The 22,500-nt window shown below is 33.4% G+C and overlaps 1 protein-coding gene across 1 annotated transcript in view; it reads right to left on the bottom strand.

Annotated features, from left to right (window-relative positions):
- LOC145247470 (tyrosine 3-monooxygenase-like) overlaps positions 1–22,500 on the bottom strand; it is a 650,093-nt gene that overhangs the window by 373,560 nt on the left and 254,033 nt on the right. The window lies entirely within an intron of this gene.

The following is a 22,500-nucleotide window of genomic DNA, read 5'->3' as shown; positions in this document are numbered from 1 at the left end:
TGGGTGATCGATTTGGGAATTCCAGGCACTGTATGTAGGAGGACGTCAACACCTTCCTGCAAGAGTTGTAAAAACCGAACGTCGTTGTCTCCCCTAACAGGGATGTACATGCGACTGGGGATCGCTTGTAAATTTCATACTCCCACGGAACTTATTCTTTTGAAGGCAGCCGGTTAAACCCAAATAGGGTTAGTGCCGTTTTACACACGCACACACACACTCACATACACACACATCTTCATAAGCTTATTTTTTTATTTCTTATTCTTTATTTTTAATTTTTTTATTCTTTATTCCTTCTCTTGCATTTTTGGGTTATTGTCATTTATAGATTTATTTTAATATAAATCTAATATTCTATTTCATCGAGGTCATGTTTAAATCTAAGGTTTTGTGGGGTTTTCTAGTTTTATTTAATTTAATTTTTTTATTATCTGTATGTTTTTTTTAATATATATATTTACTAGCCAGGGTGTTTGGAGGTGTGTGTTGAGCAAAAAAAAAAAAAAAAAAATTGCGAGCGCAAAAATTTTTTTTTTTTTTTTAAATAGGAGTAGTAAGAATGGCCCGAACTCGTAATGCGCTATACATTTTTTTTTAATGTATATTTTTTGTTTGGTTGTGATAAACGATTAGACAGAGAGAGAGAGAGAGAGAGAGAGAGAGAGGGGGGGGCGGGCGGTCATGAGGGTTGTTGATATCGGAAAGATGTAACACAAGTCTGGAAGATGGAAAGATTAGGCAAGCACACAAGAGGTGGCATACTTTGGACCCTTGAAAATTTCCTGAGCTGCCTGATCAGTATATCACATTGAAGGCGCTATATTCAGTATTAATACTGTACTTTTAAGGTTTTGGAGTTTCTTTTTTACAAGGTGGTCACCACTTATCAAGGCCCGGAAGCCACTCAGGGGTAAGGGTTATTGCATGTACAATATGTTAGTGTGGAGATTTAATAAAAGTGTCTACTTAAGGGGGCGGTTCATCAGGAATTTGTTTACGTTGGACTTGAAGACATCCAGGTTGTAGTCAGGTGGGAAGCAGGCAGACGGAACAGAGTTCCACAGGCGTGCAGTTCTAAGAAAGAAGCTTTGTTCATGGAATCTACGTTTTGATTTAGTCACAGATAAAGAGTGGGGAAAATTTTTGATAGTGGTTTCAGCTAGACGGGTGTTTTTCGTGAAAGATTCGCGAGGGGGGACCAGAGATTGGAGCTCAGACGAGCACCTTCCATGGAAATAACGATAAAACAAAGATAAGCTCGCAACGTCTCTTCTGTGGGATAGAGGTTGCAGGGAAGAGAAAAGGGCACCCCCACTAAGCCACGAAGTCTATTTTGTTCTCTGTCAAGGCAGAATAGGCGTTTTTAGCAGCTCCTGCCCAGATATGGCAGCAGTATTCCATTCTTGGACGTACTTGGCTTTTATATAGATAGAGAATTGCATCAGTAGTGAGATATCTTCTTGAGCGGTAGAAGGATTCCACCGTCTTTCCAGCGACCTTGGCAACATACTTGATGTACGTGTGCCATTTCAGATCAGGAGTAAAGATCAAGCCCAGAAGCTTGTCAAAACATGGGGCTTTGCCTAGACGAGAGCCATCCATTTCAGTTGATGCCAGATGCGGATCAGAACGTTGATAATGTAAGGATAGGAGTTTGGTTTTAGATACATTAAACGTAACCAGCCACGTCTTCCCCCACTGAACCACGCGCTCGAGATCAGAAGATAGAGAATCGGAGAGAAATTTGTCATTTACAACCTTTGATGTGTTGCCGTAGATGGTCGTGTCATCAGCATAGATGTCAACGAATGATTTAGGTATGTGTTTAGGGAGATCATTGATGTAAATCAGGAAGAGAGTTGGGCCCAGGATGGACCCCTGATGGACTCCAGCATTAATTCTGCAGGCCTCTGGTTTTTGTCCATCGACCACTACTCTTACGAGCCTATCAGAGAGAAATAATTTAATGATAGATTTCCAGTTATACCGTAGCTGGAAATCTTGTGAAGTAGGCCTTTATGCCATATCTTATCGAAGGCCTTTGATATGTCAAGAGCAATTTCCCTAAAAGCAGCCTATCCTGCCTTGACAGAGTACAAAATAGACTTCGTGGCTTGGTGGGGGATGCCCTTTTCTCTTCCCTGCAACCTCTCTCCTACAGAAGAAACGTTGTGAACCTGTCTCTGCTTTATCGTTATTTCAATGGCAAGTGCTCGCCTGAGCTCCAATCTCTGGTCCCCCTCGCCAATCTTTCACGAAAAACACCCGACTAGCTGAAACCATTGTCAATAATTTTCCCCACTCTTTACCTGTGCCTAAATAAAAACGTAGATTCCATGAACAAAGCTTCTTTCTTAGAGCTGCACGGCTGTGGAACTCTCTGCCGCTTGCCTGTTCCCAACCCTGAATTCAACTTGGATGTCTTCAAGTCCAACGCAAACAAATTCCTGATGAACCGCCCCCTTAAGTAATGAGACCTTATCAAATCCCCAATACTAACTATTACTACGATACTATCCCATTGATTACTGTACACACAATAACCCTTATCCCCGAGTGGTTCCTGGGCCTTGATAAGTGGTGACCCCCATGTAAAAAAAAAAATGGGTGAGCGTGTATCATGGTGCACGTACTTCGTGAATGCTTCGCCATAAGTTGATGAATGACTACACACAGAAAATGATAAAAATTGTGGTGTTTTTGATTGGGGAGTAAGTCAATAGAAATGCAAAGACGCGAGACAAACAAGAAAAAAAAAGCACGAAAAGACGCCAAGTAAGAAGTACGATAGCTTGCCAATGGAATGTTATGACTGTAAATTCGGTGAGGGTGCTTCGGACAGTTAGCTATATGTAGTATTAAAAAGTGTACTTCTTTATGCTAAATATTTTAAGAGTTTAATTGAACTTCCCGATCAGTATATCCTATTAAAGGCGCTATATACAAAATTAATACTGTACTTATATGTGCTAAATTATTTAAGGGTTTAATTGAAAAGATAGTTTAAAAGTGATTGTAGCCTTAGGCTGCAAGGAGTAACCGCGCATCATGGTGAACGAATTCAAAACTCGACAAGAATACTTGCTCTCCGTAAGATATGATGAACATCGTCTATATTGCTGCTGTGTTTAAAAGAAAAACGATGAATGATTATGTTTATTTTTTAAATTATTATTTGGTTGTGATGAGCGATTAGATTAGGGAGAGGTTTATGAGGAATGTAGAATAAATTTACTTCTCTCTCGCGAAAGTGTGACACAAGGCTGGAAGGTAGACAGATTATGCCATGCACAAAACGTGATACACGTTAGGCTCTTAAAATTTTCTGAGCTGTCTCATCAGCATTCTTCGGTGAGGGCGCTTCAGACTGTAAGCGATATATAATATTAATAGTGTACTTTTATGTGCTAAATATTTTAAGAGTTTGATTGAAAAGATAGTTTAAAAGTGAATGCTTCATTATTAATTGGTGGATGATTCAAAACAGAAAATAATAATTGTGGGGTTTTAGATTGGCGAGGGGTGGAGGGATCTTTTATATGTGTTTTTGTTGCCATTTCCATCTTTCTGGCAAAGTTTTCCTTCCTCGTAGAAACAGCCCTTTTGTATTCCGACCGTGTTTGTCGACATGACTCTTCCGTGCGATCTGTGTTGTATCATTTCCCTGTTGGTACAATGACGCCCACCTCTTATATTAATGAAAATTTAGCGAATAGCGGGCCCCGGTTGTAGGGATGATGTGGAACGAAGGAATATAAGCGGCCCCATTTTTTTTTCTGACGAAGTCTGCACCTTTTCAACAACCAGAAAACAATTGAGAAGAAAAATAATAATGAATCGTTTTATGGAGAAGTTATTTTAATTTTTAACTGTTTCATATTTTATTCTCTGTAATCTTGCAAAAAAAAAAGAAAAGAAAAAGAAAGAAAACATAAGATGAAAATATGAAACATCTTTTACAAGCCGATTTCAATTCATATGATTTTTACAATGGTTAAAATTATATTTGGCTAATCATATTATTATTATTATTATTATTATTATTATTATTATTATTATTATCATCATCATCAATAATAATAATAATAATAATAATAATAATACGAAGAAGAAGAAGAAGAAGAAGAATATTTGCCGGTTTGTCAAGCTGATTTTTAAAACAGCATTTTCATCGGTCTATCACGTTTAAGTTAGTAATTTGCCGATCCTTACTTTGATGTGGTTGGTTCTTATCGAGTTGTTTTGTGCTGCAGTTATTAGGAATTCGGTTTCTCAGCTCATGTGTCCTTTTCGAATCCATGTCCAAGTGTTTTCGTTATTTTCATCTTTTGTCATCTTTATTAATCTTCCGTGTAGTCGCTTCTCTTCCCACATTATTATTATTATTATTATTATTAATTTCATCATCATCATCATCATCATCATCAATAATAATCATAACCATAAGAAGAAGAAGAAGAAGAAGAAGAAGAAGAAGAATATTTGCCGGTTTGTCAAGCTGATTTTTAAAACGGCATTTTCATCGGCCTATCACGTTTAAGTTTGTAATATTTTCGTCGGTCTATACCGCGTTAGTTTGAAATTAATTTTTCATCAGCCTGTCACGTTTTAGTTCGAAAAAGATGTTTTGTCGATCGGTCATGCTTAAATTTGAAATATATGTTTCATCAGCCTGCCATGCTTAAGTTTGAAATAGATTTTGTCGTCGATCGATCATGCTTAATTTCGAAATAGATTTTTCGTCGATCGATCATGCTTAAGTTAAAAAAAAAATTCTTCGCTTTGTCATAGTTACGTTTAAAATGAATTTATCATCGGTTTGTCACACTTAAGTTTAAGATAGATTTTTTTTCTGTGAGTCCCAATTAAGTTTCAAATGACATTTTCAACAAAGTAAATGATGTATTTTTAAAATATTAATTTTTCTTACAAATGCAAGCCTTTTATATTCTAGAAAACAAAATGTGGATTCTTTTTTTTTTAATTTCAGAAAGAAATCTCACTATTTTGTAAAATCTTATTTATTTTTTTACAAAATTATTGTAATTTTTTAAAACCCCTTTCTTTTAAAAAAAATCGGAATCTTTTTTGTTAGTAAAACGATGAAAATGAGAAATTCTTTTCATGGATTCAAGATTCGACGGAAATATTTTGAAAACAACAAAAACTTGACGATATCGACGGTTTGTTTCTTGGCGATGCCACTTTCATAAAAGAAAAAAAACGGTAAATGACAGCACAATGAGCAAACATAATACAAGATCTTCGAAATCGTAGAACAAAGAATATTTCATCTGAATGTCTGCACTCAAAAACTTCAAGACTGACTAAGATGAAAAGGTTGTCCTCAGATGCGTCTTGTAAATTTGCGCGTTTAACGCTAAAAATTCTACTTCATAAAAAAAAAAAATGCTCAATGGCATTTCTTTGTTTAGCAATTTTTTTTTTTCATCTTTTTAAGAGCTCGAGTCGGACAAGAGGAGACAATCACGAAATTTACGAACTTTTTGAAAATCAAAACAAACGCTTTAATACAGTAACACAATAGAATACGTTAATTAATGGAGCATTTATTTAATTAAATAAACTTTTCTTTAACATTTATTTATTTATTTAGGGTGAAAACGGTTTATTAAGGGCGGAAACGGTAATAAATTAAAATTTCGAAATAAATTAAAACAAACAGTTTCCAGGTAAAATTACGATTTAGAAATAACTAACATGCCCCTGGCGTTGCCCGGTCGTAAAATAAGCACAAAATATTTTAATTCACACAAAAATTGAGACATGTGCATACGAGTATTGTTTCTTTCTCTATATCTGTGCTAAATCAAAACGCGGATTCCATGAACAAAGCTTCTTTCTTAGAACTGCACGCCTATGGAACTCTGTTCCGTCTGCCTGCTTCCCACCGGACTACAACTTGAATGTCTTCAAGTCCAATGTTAACAAATTCCTAATGAACCTCCCCCTTAAGTAAACACTTCATCAAATCTCCACACTAACGTAATGTACTTGCAATAACCCTTATCCCTGAGTGACTTCCGGGCCTTCATAAGTGGTGATCACTGTGTAAAAAAAAAAAAGTTCACTTGTAAGTAAAAATAAATACTCGAACTAAGATTAAAACCAAGGCCTAAAGAAAGCGAGTCCAGTACGATAACCATTAGGCCTGCTTGACACGTTTAAAACGTGTTTTAAAACGTGTTTTAAAACGTATTTATTCTCAACATAAGGAATCTGACGTGAACAATTCACGCATGCGCCTTCGTGAAACACTTCACAGATTAAAATCCGATGACTCACGTACAATGTTTTCAATTTTGACCCCTTACAGTTTTTTTTTTTTTTTTTTTCGGATAAAAACCGATTAAGAAATTTTCAACATGGCTGCTTACCATATATCATCAAAATATCAAGCCTGTAGATCAAATATTCGTGGAGTATATAGGTTGAGAATTGTCCTCACACACACACACACACATACACACTCTCTCTCTCTCTCTCTCTCTCACTTTTATAGATATAATAGATTCAAAGCAGTCGCTGGTAGAAAAAAAATTCGATCCCAACAATTTTCGTAAAAAATAAAAATAACAAAATTAATTAAAAGCCTAAATAGCTTCTCGATAATCAAAAATTATAAATAATTTTAAACAACCACTAGTAAAAGAATGTGTAATCTCTTTTTTTTTTTATTTAACAGTTTTTGTAATGCATTAAAATTACAAACTTAATTGCTTGGTTGGTTGGTTGTTTTTGTTTAACGGCATATCAACCCTTTTCAGGTTATTTAATGGCGAATCCAGTGATTTTGAAGAACAATTTTTTAATAGAATATTTTTTTTCAAGTCATTTTTTTTATTTAACCCATAGTTGGGACCCTAACAGGTACTACCGCTCCGGGTCAGAGTGGGTCTGGGAGCAATGGCAATTAAAGGGTGGCTCCACACTCCCCAAAGCCCGCAAGCTGGGGCCTCACCAACGGACATAATTTAAGGTCATATCTAGGACCACAATATTAAAAACCATAAATAGTTTTAGATAATTAAAAGTTTAGAAATAATTTTATACAGTCACAAGTCATAAGTAGAGGAATGTGTGATTTCTTTTTCTTTTTTTTTTTTGATCTAACAGTTTTTGTAATAAATTAAAATTACAAAATTAATTAAAACCATAAATAGTAAAACAGCCACTAGTAGAAGAATATTTAGTTTCTTTTTTCTAAATCTAACAATTTTTGTAATAAATTAAAATTACAAAAACATAAACTTTTTTAATTTAACAGTCTTTGTAATACATTTAAATTACAAAATTTATAGATACAGAAAATTCTTTAAGTATATAGGTTGAGAACTGTTCTCACACACCCATTGTTACGTTTATAATAGATTTAAAACAGTTATTGAAGGAAAAATAAAAACTCTTTTTTTTCCTAAAGGTTAAAATAGAAGAATATGTAGTTTCTTTTTTCTAAATCTAACAGTTTTTGTAATAAATTAAAATTACAAAATTAATTAAAACCATAAATAGTAAAACAGCCACAAGTAGAAGAATATTTAGTTTCTTTTTTTCTAAATCTAACAGTTTTTGTAATAAATTAAAATTACAAAATTAATTAAAACCATAAATAGTAAAACAGCCACTAGTAGAAGAATATGTAGTTTCTTTTTTTCTAAATCTAACAGTTTTTGTAATAAATTAAAATTGCTAAAAATTAATTAAAACCATAAATAGTAAAACAGCGACTAGTAGAAGAATATTTAGTTTCTTTTTTCTAAATCTAACAATTTTTGTAATAAATTAAAATTACAAAAACAGAAACTTTCTTTAATTTAACAGTCTTTGTAATATATTAAAATTACAAAATTTATAGATACAGAAAATTCTTTAAGTATATAGGTTGAGAACTGTTCTCACACACCCATTGTTACGTTTATAATAGATTTAAAACAGTCATTGAAGGAAAAATAAAAACTCTTTTTTTCCTAAAGGTTAAAATAGAAGAATATGTAGTTTCTTTTTTTCTAAATCTAACAGCTTTTGTAATAAATTAAAATTACAAAATTAATTAAAACCATAAATAGTAAAACAGCCACTAGTAGAAGAATATTTAGTTTCTTTTTTTCTAAATCTAACAGTTTTTGTAATAAATTAAAATTACAAAATTATTAAAAACCATAAATAATAAAACAACCACTAGTAGAAGAATATTTAGTTTCCTTTTTTCTAAATGTAACAGTTTTTGTAATAAATTAAAATTACAAAATTAATTAAAACCTAAATAGTAAAACAGCCACTAGTAGAAGAATATTTAGTTTCTTTTTTCTAATTCTAACAGTTTTTGTAATAAATTAAAATTACAAAATTAATTAAAACCATAAATAATAAAACAGCCACTAGTAGAAGAATATGCAGTTTCTTTTTTCTTAATCTAACAGTTTTTGTAATAAATTAAAATTACAAAATTAATTAAAACCATAAATAGTAAAACAGCCACTAGTAGAAGAATATGTAGTTTCTTTTTTCTTAATCTAACAGTTTTTATAATAAATTAAAATTGCTAAAATTAATTAAAACCATAAATAATAAAACGGCCACTAGTAGAAGAATATGCAGTTTCTTTTTTTTCTAAATCTAACAGTTTTTGTAATAAATTAAAATTATAAAATCAATTAAAACCATAAATAGTAAAACAGCCACTAGTAGAAGTATATGCAGTTACTTTTTTTCTAAATCTAACAGTTTTTGTAATAAATTAAAATTACAAAATTAATTAAAACCATAAATTATAAAACAGTTTTTGTAATAAATTAAAATTACAAAATTAATTAAAACCATGAATAATAAAACAGCCACTAGTAGAAGAATATGTAGTTTCTTTTTTTCTAAATCTAACAGTGTTTGTAATAAATTAAAATTAGAAAATTAATTAAAACCATAAATAATAAAACAGTTTTTGTAATAAATTAAAATTACTAAAATTAATTAAAACCATAACTAATAAAACAGCCACTAGTAGAAGAATATTTAGTTACTTTTTTCTAAATCTAACAGTTTTTGTAATAAATTAAAATTACAAAATTAATTAAAACCATAAATAATAAAACAGTTTTTGTAATAAATTAAAATTACAAAATTATTTAAAACCATAAATAATAAAACAGCCACTAGTAGAAGAATATGTAGTTACTTTTTTTCTTAATCTAACAGTTTTTGTAATAAATTAAAATTGCTAAAATTAAAATGATAAATTTTTTCTTATCACATAAAAAAAAATAAATAATCGTAAACAGTCACTAATAGAAAAATGTGCGATTTCTTTTTATTTGCTGCAATCCAACAGTTTTCGTAAAAGAAATTAAAACTACAAAGTTAATTAAAATTATAAACAGTTTCTAGATTTAAAAAATATAGATAATATAAAATATAGATATTATAAAATATATATATAGATTTCTAAAATAATATAAAATATATATAGATATCTAAAAATATAGATAATATAAAATATAGATAATTTTAAAAAGCCACTAGTAAAAGAATGCGTAGTTTCTTTTTTTAATTTAACAGTTTTGTAATGCATTAAAATTACAAAATTTATAGATACAGAAAATTCTTTGAGTATATAGGTTGAGAACTGTTCTCACACACCCATTGTTACTTTTATAATAGATTTAAAACAGTCGTTGAAGGAAAAATAAAAACTCTTTTTTTTTCGTAAAGGTTAAAATTATAAAATTAATTAAAACGATGAATAGTTTCTAGATAAATGAAAAATTATAGATAAGTCTTTTGATGTGATATTTTGAATATAATAAACTATTTATGACCGAAGTTTCATTTCATTTACACAAAACACTAAGAAATGAGGCCTAATTAGAGTTTGGGCGCGTTTTTTTTTTGGGGGGGGCACCCTGTATATATATATATATATATATATATATATATATATATATATATATATATATATATATATATTTGTCTTTGGATTTTACTTGTACAAATGGAAATTCTTTTAACTTTCTTGAAGTTTTACATTTGGATTTTACCCTCACTGGATTTTTTTATCTTCCACCAGACTATCCATTCATGTGTAATCACCTTTTTCTTTACCATATTCCCTTTGCTTAACTTATTTTGTTTTCAAGTAAGATCTTTTACTTACTTATTGTTTCATCAAATACTTCTGCATGCAAAATCCGATCCTGCATTTTGCTAATTCCTACCCTCTGATGAGAAGGAGAGTATTTCTTCGAAACTCCGTGGATTAAGGACTATCCATTTATCTAGTGTTTCCTTTTCAGATTAAATATGTTTTAACTCATTTCAAAGTGTTTTTTTAACATATTTTATTAACTGTTTGCTCATATATATATATATATATATATATATATATATATATATATATATATATATATATATATGCAGAAAGAGAAAAAGAAAGATATAAAGAGAGAACGAAAGGAATAAAGAGAAAAAGGCAGAAAGAAAGGGAATGAGGTAAGCGATTGAAGTAAAAAGGAATAATACATATATGTAAATACACACAGAAAAAAGGGAAGTAAAAGTAAGAGAGGGGAAGGGAGGGTGTGAAAAGGCATTGAGCAAGTGAGAGAGGAGTTAGAAATAATACCGACTGTGTGAGACAGGGAGAGAGAGTGAGAAACGAGGGCGAAGAGGGAGGGTGACGTAAAAGAAAATCGTTGAAGTTGAAGAAAAAGTGTGAAATCTCACCAGATGTGAGATCGCTGAAAAGTCTGCCAGCTTTTTACACCACACACTTATGCACAATCGCAAACAGACACGATGTACAGGACATCCACGCGGGTATACACAGAAAACAAACACGTATATATATATATATATATATATATATATATATATATATATATATATATATATATATATATATGTGTGTGTGTGCATACATATATATACATACATATATATATATATGTATATGTTTGTATGTATATATATATATATATATATATATATATATATATATATATATATATATATATACATCGGTGGCCTGGTAAGGCCACAGGAGAGTCAACCGAAGCAGCAAAACTGAAGCTGGCCTACAGGACACTATATATACAAATGCAGGCAAATTTGGGTATATTTTATTCGTTTGAAAAGATACGTTTTTTTTACCGATTACCATAAAAGTTTAACCATAAAGTAGTATTATAATGTTCAAAAAGCCTGCCAATTTTCATGTAGTTTTGTTCCATAGAACCAAAGATATAAGTAGTTCAATATTCAATCTGGTTACCTATATAGATATATCCATATATAGATATATCCATATATATGCGGATATATATGGATATACCACTTTCTTGGCAATTTATAAGTTCCAAATCTCAGCGAATACTAATCAGAATTTAACAAATGAAAGCTCGTCGGAAAGGTAATGACGTGAATCTTGTAATCGGCTATGTGACATTTACACTGAAGGTCGCACATTAAATGGATCATCCATCACCCAGAGCCTATTTTTGACACATTTTTATAGCCATAAAATGTTCCAATCATACTCATTCGTTTTCCTAGTTTTGCATATGAATTACAAAATATCTGATATTTCCCCTGGCCTTCATCTGGCCTTGGTGGTGGTTGGGGGGGAGACTATAACTTGCTGCTATGTTTCGAATAATCTGAAATCACAGCAAGGGGAGAGTTAATTCCAAATATTTCTCATGATATCTCCTCTCTTTGGTTTTCATACATAAAGAAAATTTCACAATGTATAAGGATTATTTGATACTGGAGATATTCATAATCGTATTCTATTTCCAAAGAGGGGAGATATAACATATGAAAAATATTTGGAATCAAGTCTCCTCTTGTTATTTCACGTCATTTGCAAGCATGGCAGCAAGTTTTAGACTCCCTTCCATCAGGGCTAATGGTTTTGGGAATATATATATATATCTATAATATAAAGCTGAATGTGTGTGTGTGTGTGTGTGTGTGTTTGTGGTCGCTAATAGGCTCCTATATGGTTGTCTATTATAGAAAACTGATCACATATAATGATAGAAGATGTATCGAGACATAGGAATGGGTATGTTTGATCTGGCAGAACGGTGGTTCATAAAAATTGTGGGGTCTGCGTTCGCGCCTGGTCCACAAAGTATTGAAATAAAAAATTTAAAATTTAAAACAACCGTTTACAAGTGTTTTTGATATAGATGTACATAAGAATACTTTGATAAATATGTTTTAACTTAAATAGGGATGGTATAATAAAATTGTGGGGTCTGCGTTCGCGCTTAGCCTCCATAGAATGGAAATAGGCACAAACTTTAATGAAGACTTTTCATATCTATCTGCGTAAGTATACTTTGATAATTATGCTTCAGTTTGAAGAAATATGGTATAATAAAATTATGGGGTGTTCGTTCGCACCTGACCTCCATAGAATGGAAATATGTCACAAAGTTTAACAAGGTTTTTTAATATAGATCCGCAGAATATTGTGATAAGTGTTTCAGCAGGAACAGGTATGGTATAATAAATTATGGGGTTTATCTATTTTATTTTTACTTTCATCATATTTTACTTTGGTTTTGATACCCCCGAATTCAACCCAAATTTACAACCCTTCCTTTTCATAACCTATCATACTTTCATAAATCAGAGTCCATTTTCTGTAGGCTGTTTTTGAACCCAGTCAACGACGCGTACTTTTGCTAGTATATATATATATATAGAGAGAGAGAGAGAGATAGATAGATAGATAGATAGATAGATAGATAGAGAGAGAGAGAGGGGGGTAGATAGAGATAGAGAGAGAGAGAGGAACACTCGAACATTAAAGATATACACAAATCGCATTTTTAGACATCCTCAGACAGTAAACCTTTTTATTCGTGCCAACATTTGTAGCTACATATATGCATACATGTTTTATACAGACGACATTACTAGATCTTATCTAATAAACAAACGCATGATCTGATGACGGTCTTGTATACTACTAACACGCATTTCTGCTGTGTTTTAAAGAATGACAGCACTATATCTTTATCCGTGGTGACGGTCATGAGTGGTTGGTTGTTAGCAATAATATGCAAATGCATTAACAACAATATCCTGTTCAGCTGTAACCACATGAGGATAGCATCTCTACCTTACATACATATTCATGGATGTACGCATGCGTCTACACATATCTATACATAATGATGATTACAGCATCTTCACAGGTGATTGCCGTCTCAAGATTTTTTACACATGCATCACCACATTATCAAGGCCAAGAGGCCACTCAAGGATAAGGGTTAAAGAGTGTACAGTAGAAATTGGACAATATAGTAATCATTAGTAATGAAAATTCGGTAAATTTGATAACTTATAGGGAACGGCTCATCAAGAACTTATTCACATTAGACTTGAACACAACCATATTGTAGTCAGCCGGAAAGCAGGAAAACGAAAGACAATTCCACAGGCGTGCAGTGCTAAGAAAGAAACTTTGTTCATGGAATCTACGTTTAGGTTTAGGCGCAGATAAAGAGTGGGGGGAATTATTGATAGTGTTTTCAGCTAGACGAGTGTTTCTAGTGAAAGTTAGGCGAGGGGAGACCATTGACTGAAGCTCAGTCGAACACTTTCCATGAAAATAACGATACATCAGAGACAAACTCGCAACATCACTTCTGTGCGATAGAGGTTGCAGGGAAGAGAAAAGGACATCTACTACGAGGTTACGAAGTCTATTTTGTACTCTATCAAGGCAGAACAAGTCCTTTCTAGCAGCTCCTGCCCAGATGTGACAACAGTATTCCATCCTTGGACGTACCTGGCTCTTATATAGATAGAGAATTGCATTAGCAGTGAGATATTTACCGGATCGATAGAAAGGTCCCACCATTTTTCCAGCGGCCTTGGCAACAGATTTGATGTACGTGTTCCATCTGCATCAGGTGACTTTGGAGACCTGCAACTGATTTACAAAAAACGATGACAGACATGACACACCAAGGTCAATGTCTTAACGGGGTTGATTAGAGCCGGATGAGGAATACTTCTCAGTCCAGATGTAGAGCTGCATACCTTACTGCATATTACCCATTACTGGATATAACACCCACACTGTGTTATGAGGTCGCTGTGGAACATTGAATGACGATGGTCTGCTATTGTGAGACTTTGGGTGGCTCACATACCCTGCCTTCGAAAGAAGAACACCACCATACGTTTCACAGATCTAATTTGCATGGTTGCCTGGCAAAAATTCCAGATCTCCCCTCCTAAGTGCGCTGTTCAGCTTTGCACGCTCCATCCTCTTAACCTAAAGAGAACCACGGCCATTTTTTACCGATTTCCGGCAAGCGTTACGATCAACTGCAGATTCTACCCATATGCATACATACACGCACATACATATAAACGATAGCATACTTGTTAACTAGAAACCTCTTCTTACATCTTTGTACCCAAGCTGTCATTCTATCTATCTATCTATCTATCATTATCTCTATTTTCCATCTGTCTATCTATTTCTAAATGTAAAGTCAAGCCTAACTATCTCTTCATTTCTCTATCTAATTCTAGCCTTTTTATCTCTAATTCCTTAGCAGTGAACGTTTGCGTATGGTTATATCTCTCTCTTTCTCCCCTATCTCTCTCATATATATGTATATATATATATATATATATATATATGTTTGTATATTAGACAAACATTATTGGTTACATATATGCATACATGTTTCAGTGTTCAAGGATAACACTTCATCACACCAACCCTTACTGCTCATATTAATAAAGTATACACCCCACTTTCTTCCAGAACGTAAACCACACACAAATAGTTTATAAAACTAATGAAATTTTTACTCTCGTTTCAAAACCGATTCTTTTTTGGTTTGATGAAGTGTAATCCTTGAATTGAGATACCACTGAAACATGTATGCACATATGTAACCAATAATGTTTTTATAATAAATATACTATATATCAGCTCTTTCCTGCATTGAGCACTCTTTAATAATCACACGAGTTTCATTGGATCTATAAAACCAATCGACACGAGTTTCATTGGATCTATAAAACAATGGACATTCCTGTAAAGATAGCTGCGTGTGTAATTGTGAGACAAGGGGTGCACAATGTCCAATCACACCTCTCCTCATCTCTCCTGAATCGGTACTGCTTGGGTTCAGTGGCAATGAGAGGCACAAGACTGACGGGAAACAGTGCCGAGATAAGCTGAGAGCAAATGCAGTAACTGGAATTTCAAAATGGTTACCCATTTTAGTAATGGCCAGGCTCAGTTCTGCTTAAACGTGATTATGCCACGACGTCATATCTCCCCCTCTTTCTCTCGCATATATATATATATATATATGAGAGAAAGAGGGGAGATATGACGTCATAACAGATATATATCATACATCTATATGCTATGACGTCATTCTGAACAAACAAACAGATAGGAATACGAGTTTATTATATATATATATATATATATATATATATATATATATATATATACACACACCCAAAGATATTCGCATACACACACAATTAGATTCTCTTTCAAGTGTTTCCAAATATATTTAATTTATTTTTGTTGACATCGAAGAAATATTTTTAAATAATTTGCAAAATTAAAATCAATAAAATATGGCCGCAAAATTAACGTGTTAATAATTTTCATTTTTTTTATTTTTCATTTTAGACGGCGTAAAATATTTCAAATGTAACAAATCTTTTTTTATTATTTAAGGAAAGATGTTATTGGTTTATTAAAAAAAATAACACACATTTTTGTCAAACTGCCCAGATATTTATATTCCAGCGAGTATACTTCTTAAAACATAAAATTCAGATAATTCTTAAACCATAAAAACTCAGATATATCTTTTTAGATGATGTACGGCGCCCAAAATCGGCGCAAAATATGATTGGTTTGCTTTTACGGCATATCAACGTTTCATTGCATCGTTTTATATCGAAACTGTAGATATGTTTTGTATGCGATTCGTTTGTAGGTAAATTTGTTCGATTTCTTAGGAGACATTTGCAAAGCGTACTTCCGCATGTTCCGGCGGATTACAAACGCTGCCGGTTCAACATCCACAGAAAAACAGGATTTTTTCAACGTTAGTATCCTCTTTCTTTTACTCTCGTTTTCTTTGTTCTAACTTAAGTTATCGTGTCAAATTTTCAAAGTCCGATCCTAACTGCATTTAAACTGACAATTAAAACTTTGTTACAAACTAGCCAATTTTTATTTATTATTGTTGTACCATGTTATTGGCAATATAATAACATACTTTGAAACAATTTATTTTTTAAATTACTTGTGTTGCCCGGAAGGATGCTAATATTAAACTTTTCTGAGTACTAACAAAAAATCAGCAAGGGGATAATTCATTTTAAAATCTAAGAATATAATAGTTGTCAATCTTAAGCTTGTAAACTCTGCAAACCTTAGACAAAAAAAACAAGAAAATATAACTCTTATTAAAAGAATAAGAGTTATTCGCTTTAATCGAGTTTTTATTAAGTGACAATTTCAGAGATTTTAATATAGTTTTAAATGATTTACTGTTGTGGTGTTTCTTATAACGAGCGACCATCAAGCCTTAACAACTATTTTCAATCCCAAGAGTAACCCCTCCGTGCGAATTTTGTGCTGGATACTACGCTTGCAACAATACGATTATATCATAAAACATTAATGGTATGAATACCCGGAAAACATTCTCTCTAGTATCCAAAGGCGGTCTCACCCGAAGAAGAGATTGCTGAAGGATTTATCAACACTGTTGTAGCAAAGGTATCTCTATGTCTATTACTTTCATTGATTGAGATTGTCGGACTGACTTCCTCATCTTGGTTGTTATTGTCACAACGTTTCAGCCGTTTTGCCCTCCGGCCTTCGTCAGGTGTTTTGTATCGAACTGGGGAACCGTTTGTTAGGAGTCTCGAACCCAACCCTTTATTATTATTACGGGGGTACCGTGTTCGGACTCCAGCTAGGCTTTGGGACATAGTTGCTGATTCTCTAGTGACACATGGCGAGTGGTCCTAGACTTTGTATCAAAGTTTACAGTTACCCAAAAGTGCTGAGTTCAAACCTGAACGAAGGCAGTGAAAAAGTAACATTCAAAACAGAGAATCTCAATCAATGAAAACACCTCATCTCAAAAATACAGATAATTACTGTCTATTACTTTATCGGAAATAATGAAGAAATCCCAACGGAATCCAATTATCACAGCAGTGGAAAAGGCCATACAAGATGACTGGAACAGTAAATTAACAGTAAATTAACAGAAAATTAACAGTAAATTAACAGTAAATTAACAGAAAATTAACAGTAAATTAACAGTAAATTAACAGTAAATTAACAGAAGAATGAACCAAACGAAGGCATAGTTATACGTGGAGCCAGAATCAAATCTTGAAGTTGGCACATGGAACTCACTTGGGTATGATGAAAACAAAAGCGCTGCTTAAAACTAAAGTATAATGGACTATTGTAGACAAGGATATAGAGGCCACCATAAACCGGTGCATTCCGTGCACAACGTCAGACTCTAAGAGGAACCACTGTCCAGTGCATATGGTCGAAATGAAAGGCCCGTAGGAAGTTCTCAACGTTGACATAGTTGGACCTCTCCCTAGCAGGGATTACGTAACTGGAATGGCCTGAAGCATTCGTTACAAAATTCACTAGGGCCGGTACAATTGTATCGACAATCCAAAACTGTTTCTATACACATGGCATCCCAGCAACCATTGCTTCAGGTAATGGGCGCCAATTCAAATCATCGGAATGTAAGCAATTCTGTCAAGAATGTGGTATCCAACACCAAAACTAATGGGGAAATTGAGCGGTTCTTTGGAACTATGTTGAAAGTTATTTGGGCGATGGATACGATAGGAACGGACTGGAGAAAATATCTGTGAGAATTCCAAATGTATTACCGAAATAGTCCCCATGCTATGATGGGGGAAACACTTGCAAAGCTCCTCTTGGGTACGGAAGTGAACATCAACTTACCAGCACCGCAAAAGAGGTCTGAAAACCAGGCTTGGAGAACAGCTTGGCAAAAAGTCAGAAAAGAAAAAGACAAATTGAAGAATCGTACTGATACAAAAATAAAACTAACATAGAACCAGGAGATATAGTACGTCTTAAAAAACGAACATGATAACTGAAGTATACCATTCAACACCATGGACAGTAGAAGAACGTAGAGGGTAGCCCGTAATTATAAGGAAAGGCGACAAACTGATCCCAAGACACACGTCGCAACTGAAAAGAATCCTCAAAGACAGTACACGTCCACAACTAGAGGATGACGATTTCCGTTTCAACGACGACCTCGGGAGACAGGACGAGAAGAAACATGAGCGGAAAAGAGATGAAGAAGAAACGGAAGAAACGGGCCTTCCGATCGCTCTCAGAGAAGCAAAACGCCACATAAGAAAACCCCAGAGATATGTAAGCAGCAGTACAGAGGACGAGGAAAGCAATCTGAATAAAAAGGAAGGAGCAGATGTGACGCCGGATATGACGTCATGAGAAGAAGTATAAATAGAACTCACTAAGGGAAGTCCGGGACTTTTCAGCAAACAGGAAAGGTGCCATCAGCTAGAATGGAAACCGAAATCAAACTATAGCATTCAAAGTTGGTGACGTTACCACTGTACCAAGGTGACACGTATATGAACTAATTAAAATAAACTAAGATGAATGTATAAAATGTTTAACGATTTTTTTCAATTTTGATCCAGTTTTGACCCATTAAACCTATTTAACAGTCTAAAGACCCATTAAAGTACGGTTTATAAAACCCAATCATTTGAGACCACTACCGTAGCTCTACAACTTTTAGTTTTGGAAGAAATAAAGCATGAAAATATGGAGACAGACAGACAGACATGCATACGGATGGACAGACAGACAGACAGAGATGTAGCCTATTATATATTAGACTGACTATTATGTACTTGCGGAGATTTTCGTCTGACTTTTTGTTGGATCTTGTCTAATTCTGTTTTTTGTGGGGTTTTTTTTGCCTTTGCTTCTACAATGCGAACATTTTTTATTCTGAAAAGGACATTTTTCACAATGTAGTTTTCAACGTTTCAACATTTCAACAGTTCAACATTTCAACATTTCAACAGTTGAACATTTCAACAGTTCAACATTTTAACAGTTCAACAGTTCAACATTTCAACATTTATAAAATGGTCTCGAGAGTAACTTTTTCTGGTCTTTTTATTTGTATGGTTCATTCTTTTAGAACATGTTTGTTTCTTACTCACACGTTCCTATTTATAGCTGTTGGAGGACTATTTCTTGTATTCTTGTATTTCTCTTGTACGAAACGGTCATCAAACAAACGTTTAATGTTTATGGAGAACATGAGTTTACACAGATACAAAGAAGCTGGGTTCTCTTTACCATGAGTATTTCCAAATACGCCTGAGAGTATCCCTTACCTCTACAAGGCCACCATTCGACCATCTATGAAGTATTGTTATCACATTTGGGCTGGTGTATAATCTACTACGAGTCTCTCTCCTGGACAGGCTTCAAAAAGAGTTACCAACCTAATAGGTCTCGCGCGATCAGCTAGGCTCCAACCGCTGTCCCATCGACAATCCATTTGTCTGTTTTACAAGTATTTTAATGGTAGGTGCCCCGACGAATTACAAAACCTTGCCCACCCTCGGCGTAAATACTCCCGACGAGCCCGACAAGCAGCAAAGTTCCACCCCTACACAGTAGAAATCCCTAGATGAAAGAAAGCCTTCTACTCTAATAGTTTCTTCCCCAGAATTGCTAGACTTTGGAACTCCCTTCCGGTTTACTGCTTCCCTGACTGTACTGACATGCAGAAGTTAAATTGTGTACTTTATATTATTTTGTTCGTCCTCTTGCTTCGGTTATAAACGTTATAGAAATTATGAAAAGTAAAAATAAAGCAGATACAAATACAACGTTTCGTTAACAAATTGAATCAAGGGTATGACAATATTCCATGAATAATAGGATTCGGAATATAAATTAGGTAACTAGACACGATTTACAAAAAAGATATTAAAATTTCCTTCATAGTACCCATGCAAATTATGTCCCAGATGGTACCTCGCTGCATCAAAATGGCACTGTTCCTTGTTTGGAATTAAAATGCAATAAAAAAATTAGACGGTTTAAAATCAGTATAACTGATTAAACATTAAAAATAATTGCATAAAAGAAAATCTACGTTTTTATTCGCAATATTTGATGAGTTTATATAACAAAGAAAAAATCTATTCGATTTAAAGGATTGTAATTAACTTTTTTTTTAATTTTACTTTTGTTAGTTTGAAGAGATCAAGGGGCTCCTTCCTGGAGCTAACACTTGATTCTATTATAATTTAAATTTATATCCGAGGGCTCTTTTAAGGATAGACACTGTTCCCTTTATGGCTGCTATCTGTATTTCCTACAGCTTGGTTTTCCAGGGATTGCTTCTAAGTATTTCTGAAGGTTCTTTTTTATTAGGCCAGTTGCTCCTGTCACAAATGGTATTATGTTTATTTCTTTCAGAGACAATGTTGTTTTTAGATCTTTTTTTAGGTCCTGATATTTTATCTTTTCCCGTTCTGCTCTATTAAGGCCAAAGTCGTTTGGAACTTGTCACCCCGGGATACATGAAATCGTTTAGGAAAAAAAATTAAGAAAAAAAGACGAAAAAAGTAACGTCTTACATTCTACATCTTGAGGTAGAAAATATTTTTAGCATATACAGATGCTAATAAAAGATCTAGATAAAAGATCTAGATAAAAGATCTAGATAAAAGATGTAAATAAAAGATCTAAATAAAAGATCTAGATAAAAGATCTAGATAAAAGATCTAGATAAGAAATCTAGATAAAAGATCTAGATATAAAATCTAGATAAAAGATCTTGATAAAAGATCTAGATAAGAGATCTAGATTAAAGATTGGTAACAGATCTAGATAAAAGATTAGTAACATTATAGATGTTATCATCGCAAATTCCAGGCAAATCTAGATAAAAAATGTTGGTAACAGATCTAGATAAAAGATGTAGATAAGGGGTGGAGATAGATTGGTTGGTTGGTTGTTTTTGTTTTACGGCATATCAACGCTTTTCAGGTTATTTAATGCCGAATCCAGTGATTTTGAAGAAAAAACTTTTTAATAGAATATATTTGTTTTTTGCAAGTCAGTTTCTATTTAACCCATAGTTGGGACCCTAACAGGTACTACCACTCCGGGTAAGAGTGGGTCTGGGAGCAATGACAATTAAAGGGTGGCTCCACACTAGATATAATATATATAATATAGTTGGGGCCTCACCATCGGATGTAGTTTAAGGTCATATCCAGGACCGGTGGAGATAGAATATGTTGACAAAGGGTGAAGATAGAGGATGTATATAAAAGAGAAAAGATATTGGTAAAGGATGGAGATAAGAGATGTCAATAAACATGTAGATAAAGAGTGTTAATAAAATATATAGATATAAAAAAAAAGTCTAGCACAAACCCTAGGCGGGTTTAACTTACTTCCTCCAAAGGATGAAGGTCCATGGATTATGAAATTCACAATTGGTTCACAGTTGCATGTATATCCCCGTAAGAAGAGATGATGACGTTAGGGTTTTGCAATTCTTGCAGGGAGGTGCCGATGTCCTCCTACATACAGCGCCTAGTATTCCCAAATTGGTCATCAAATCTGATATTCCGAAATTGGTCATCAAATCTGATATTCCCAAATTGGTCACCAAATCTGATATTCCCAAACTGGTCACCCGTCTGGTACTGACCAGGCTTAAAGTTGGTTAACTCCGGTGATCTAACGAGAACCGGCGTATCAACGTGATTATGTCGTATACGTATATAAAGTGGTTAAATAAAAGGAAGAATATAGAAGTAAAACCCTGAATGATTTTTAGCTTTAAATTTATTCTATTTAATTCTGGTTCGTTGCTAAAGGAAGTCTACAATTAATTGTTGGTGATCATCGCAAAAATAGGAATGCTACAGTCTATAAGAAACAAAAGTTTATGGACGTGCCCTGAAAGTTATTAGACGCAAATTCCAGCCAAAAAATTGATCGAGCGTAAATGGAAAAGAGATAAGTTATGCTGGACGATTACGGCCTTAGAATAAAGCATGGCACTGAAGTAAACTTCGAATGGTAAGAAAGAGCAATGATAATTATCAAACTTCTAATGTGAAGCAAGATGCAATTTATATATCTATAAAAGTGAACGTGTCTGTGTACATTTCTTTATTTAAATTTAAATTAAAAAAAATCATTTCAATCGATTTTCATAATTTTACATTATAAAATCTTCATTGACAAGGAATTCATGTGACATTTTTGTTTTTCATTACCATTTGGTGTAGGAGTAGTAGTATATTGATCGGCCAACGATCACGAATTCGGAATAGAGGCGTGAACGAGAAAATTCAATATCGCCATTAAAGAAT

This window comes from Euprymna scolopes, chromosome 25 (genome assembly GCF_053919585.1).
Source record: "Euprymna scolopes isolate OS-2025 chromosome 25, ASM5391958v1, whole genome shotgun sequence".
Lineage (NCBI taxonomy): Eukaryota > Metazoa > Mollusca > Cephalopoda > Sepiida > Sepiolidae > Euprymna > Euprymna scolopes.
The sequence above is the reverse complement of the archived record's forward strand: the minus strand, read 5'-3'. Positions and strand labels throughout refer to the sequence as shown.